This window comes from Lolium perenne, chromosome 5 (assembly GCF_019359855.2).
Source record: "Lolium perenne isolate Kyuss_39 chromosome 5, Kyuss_2.0, whole genome shotgun sequence".
NCBI classification, from domain to species: Eukaryota; Viridiplantae; Streptophyta; class Magnoliopsida; order Poales; family Poaceae; genus Lolium; species Lolium perenne.
Window position 1 is genome coordinate 85,131,018 of NC_067248.2, and position 4,065 is coordinate 85,135,082.

The following is a 4,065-nucleotide window of genomic DNA, read 5'->3' on the forward strand; positions in this document are numbered from 1 at the left end:
TTCCTCGGTTCCTCCTCCCCTATTCGAAAAAACCCCAAATCCCAAGCTCAAACCAAAAAAAAAATCCCCTGGCCGCCATGCATTACGTCGTAAACCCGCTGGAGATCGTTCCCGGACGATGCGGACCACCCGCCCTGAGATCCAGAATTCCGTCCACCTCGAGGCACTGCGTGCTGTCTCGCAGCAGCGGCTTGAGGGCGCTGAAGAGGAAGTTCCGCCGGAAAGTGCTCATGGCAACCGTGCAAGCTCACCGGCGTGCTGTATCCCGAGAGGAACTGGTCAAAGCTTTGCTATTCGCCACACAAAAAAAATTGCGGGCCAAGATCTGGTCAAAGCTTCGTCGATGGCTTGCCGCGAGAGGCTTGGAGTCCAGAGTCAATAAACTAGCTGCTCGAGGACTTGGGCGGTTTACACGGATTCATATTAACTGACTCAAGTTTGTTAGTCTAGTTAACAAATGCATCTAGATACATCCATATCTAGACAGAATTGAGTCAATTAATATGAATCAGAGGGGAGTACCTGAAAGTGTTTCATGCTACCAACTAATGCGCTGGCAGGAATCGCTGTAGAAGTAATTGTGCTACTACTCATACGATGAACTGATTGTGTGGGTGTCGAATTTTGCAACGCGATCATCCACTGAATGCTTAATCTAGCGCCAAAGGCGTACAAATCATAACATACTACAGCACCAGAACATAAGAGTACGAATCATAAAGTAGCTCAACATTTTGCATCAGGGCTGGGTGGTCCTGAGACTACCGGGACGCCCCTGATGATCTCCGGGTGTGCGGCCTCTTCAACGCAAAGCTGTGGACTCGGTCCACGGCCTCCTTCTGTAGGCTGGATAATCTCAGGTGCAGGACCTTCGTCTATGAGAGGCTCGTCATCAGTACCATCCACAGGTGCATCAGGGCTGGGTGGTCTTGAGACTACCCGGACGCCCGTGATGATCTCCGGGCGTGCATCCACTTCAACGCAAAGCTGTGTACTCGGTCCACGGCCTCCTTCTGTAGACTGGATAATCTCAGGTGCAGGACCTTCGTCTATGAAAGGCTCGTCATCAGTACCATCCACAGGTGCATCAAACTGAGATTCATCTTCAAATCTCCCATCAAACTGAGAGACCTCTTCAACTCTATGCTTCTGCAATTAATACATCAACCGATTAGACAAACATCTAAGGGATGCAACCTGAACAAATGACGTTTTACATATTTACCTTCTCATCTGGCACAACACATGTCCCAGAGCTGAAACCCGTTTCCTGAAGCAAGCGCTTTTTCTCTCCTTCCCGTCCATCCATCTGCAACAAGTTAAATTTGAGTACAGAACCTTGCACAGCAATGCAAACTATTGATTGAAACAGTGGCAGCATCAATATAAATAATTAACTACATATGCCAGCACACATACAGTGTGAGCAAGATCTGCTTCTCCTGCTAAAGGATCATTATATGGTTCACCATGCTAAACCCGCCTAACATATGTGCGGTCCATCCCAAAAATGTGTAAATGATCTGCCACTACAGGGTGAGGCCTCTTCTCACCATTCATACATGTGCAGCGCGGGCAATACACGTCTAGGTTGTGACCATCATGAGCTCTAATAAACCCCATAAAGGGTTGAACACCATTTATATATGAAGGGGAACATAAGTGTCCATGCAGTATCCAAGTTCTGTCCATCTGTTTAATTATGAGATACAGTGGTTGGTGATTAATTTAAGGCGAAGTAGGAAATGTATATCCTTCGAGTACAAAACTATACTACATGATTATGCATTTCAGCAATCATGTCGAGTACAAAACAAAAAATGCCCATCGACATTTTAGCAAACAGATCGTGTACAAAACTCTGCCATGGCATTTCAGCAAATTAACGGATCGAGTGCAGAACTGAATCTATATGCCCACGCAAATGAACAAATTGATCGATGACAAATCGAGCGGAAAACTATAAAGTGCCAATTAGTTCGAGCATACTGACGAATTTTTTAGCAGCCTGAAGAAAATATAAATCGTTAGGCTGTCTTGCCCGATACATGATTGAGCTAGAGATAGCAGCCCCACCGTGGATCAACTTGACCGCCGGTGCGTCTCGAGAAGAACGACGGGGAGGGGAAGCTTCTTTTTCGCACGGACGGGACGGGGAGGGGAAGCTCTTCGCACGGACGGGGATAAGTTGTGTAGGGGTGGGTGGGGGGTCATGCGGCCGGGCCGCCGGGGTGATAATTAAGGTCGGTAGGTGGCGTTTAATGGAGTTGCGTGTGTAATTTGCCGTGCACAAGGTTGAGGAATAGGCGGTTCCCTTTGCCGCGCGCACAATTCAAACTATCCCGCCCATGTAGTTTAAATTCGCCATATTTTCGTTAAATCGACATAAAGTCATGTGAGTGGGGGAAAATTAGCAAAGTTGCTTGAAAAATAGTAAAACTCTGGAATTATCCTTTAAATATGCTCTACTTCGTGTGAAAATCGGGGTGTGGAAGCATGTTGAGCTGTTTTATTTGTACTTTCTTCATTAATACTCCCATTTTATGCACTTTGGATGGAAAGAAATCATTTGTACATAAATTTTGACAACGCCATTTGCAAACACTAATTGTTTTACATGCCAAGATGCACCCATCCACCAAATATATATGGGGCAAAAGTTTATCACAATCTAGCAGATATGCATAATTAGTGAGGGACCCCTTTTGATTTTGTGCAATTTCCACTAATTAGGTAGAGATCGAGAAGGGGTTAATTAATTAGGCCATGTTAGGGGTTATGTGTTTTAGATTAGGTTGTGTGGATTCAAATACAACTTCTTTATTTGTGTGCTATGATTAATCAAAACTAGATCGATCGACTGCGCACACATTATTAGAGGCGCATGCCTTTGCGCACAAATTGCATGTGTGTGTTGTTGGCCACCAACGAGAGAGAGAGAGACAGAGAGAGAGAGGTAGAGAGAGAGCTACATACGAGAGAGCGATTGAAATCCCCAAATTAAACACATATATATATGCATGGCACATTTAATTTAATTAGAGGACCGCGAGGCACCCCTGGCCTGCTTGATGCACAATTAAGTGTCATTGGCCTATATATAGGGTTTAATTAGGGTTTAGGGTTTAGGGTTAGGAGGTTAGGGTTTAGGGTCTAGGGTTTAGGGTTTAATGTTTATGGTGTTTAGGGTTTAGGGATTAGGGATTAGGGTTTATTTAGGGTTTAAGGTTTAGGGATCATCGATCGAGTGCGCACACACACATTATTAGAAGCACACGCGCCTTTGCGCATAAAGTGCATGCGTATATGTGTGTGTTTTTTTGGCCACCAACGACATATAGATGATCGAGAGAGAGAGAGATTGAAATCCCCAAGAATATGTTCAAATATATATTAAAATATATGCACGAATGCATGCATGGTAGGACATGCATGCACACTAATTATATATATATTATGAGGAAACTTAATCAAATGTGTTTTCATTCGAGAGAACTTGTCAAAATTCAAGTTAATTAATTTATCATCGATAATTATATAATTAATTAATGAATCTCAAGGAGATGTTATACAACATATGATCGATATAGGCCATGTATATATTAATTGGTGTTAATCTACCGTTTAATTTGCTAGCTAGCTGCTATATATAGAGCATGTTTTTATTAGATCGGGTTATAGCTAGTATAGTTTAGGGTTATGTGTTTTAATTAACTAGGGTTTGATTAGCTAGGGGTTAGTTATGTATATATGGTTTAGGGTTAATGCATGGCACATTTAATTTAACTAGAGGACCGCGAGGCACCCCTGGCCTGGTTGATGCACAATTAAGTGTCGTTGGCCTATATATAGGGTTTAATTAGGGTTTAGGGTTAGCTAGGGTTTAGGGTTTAGGGTTTAGTGTTTAGGGTGTTTAGCTAGGGTCTAGGGTTAAGGGTTTAGTGTTTACGGTGTTTAGGGTCTAGGGTTTAGTGTTTAGGGTGTTTAGGGTCTAGGGTTTAGGGTCTAGTGTTTAGGGTGTTTAGGGTCTAGGGTTTAGGGTTTAATTAGTGTTTAGGGTGTTTA